A 647-nucleotide genomic window follows, 5' to 3' on the forward strand; every position below is an offset into this window, starting at 1 on the left:
ACGCCAATCAAAGCCATTACTGAGGCAAAAGTTGTGGACTTCGCTGCGGTGTTTCTCGCTGAGGGCTAAGTTCCGTAGTTCTTTAAGCTCGTTCTTGGCGCCTACAAAATTCGTCGCATTGTCAGACCAGATGCAGCTGGGTATGCCACGCGTAGCGATAAATCGTTTTAGCGCGTCAATGAAAGCACCTGTTGAGAGGTCTCTTACCAACTCCATCCATACAGCCTTTGTGGCGAAGCAAATGAAAACGCTTACATAACATTTGTGCGTACTTCAGGCTTGTAATAAAACCTGCGTGATGTTGTTTGCGATGAAAATAGGTTATTATACTAAATGTCAGTGGATGATTCTTCGGAATAATGCATGGGTGGCGCGATTCAAAGCTAAGCATAGAGTTTTTTAATCGCCCGCCGACTCTAATAATTCCAAAGTCATCAAGAAATGGTGATAGCGAAACAATGCTGCTCGACCTCGGGACGCAATTATTGGCCTGTAATGCCGTGTACTCCGGCCAAAGTTGCGCTCTTTGTACTAAGCGAATAAGCAGTTGAGTTCCATGGTGAATATCTGCGGCTGTGAGCTGCGAAGAGCTTGGCGATATTGTAATATTGACAAATTTGCTGACGTACCCAAAAATGCGCTGCATT

The sequence above is a fragment of the Rhagoletis pomonella genome, unplaced genomic scaffold (assembly GCF_013731165.1).
Source record: "Rhagoletis pomonella isolate Grant_MI unplaced genomic scaffold, Rhpom_1.0 Rhpom_scaffold_07098, whole genome shotgun sequence".
NCBI classification, from domain to species: domain Eukaryota; kingdom Metazoa; phylum Arthropoda; class Insecta; order Diptera; family Tephritidae; genus Rhagoletis; species Rhagoletis pomonella.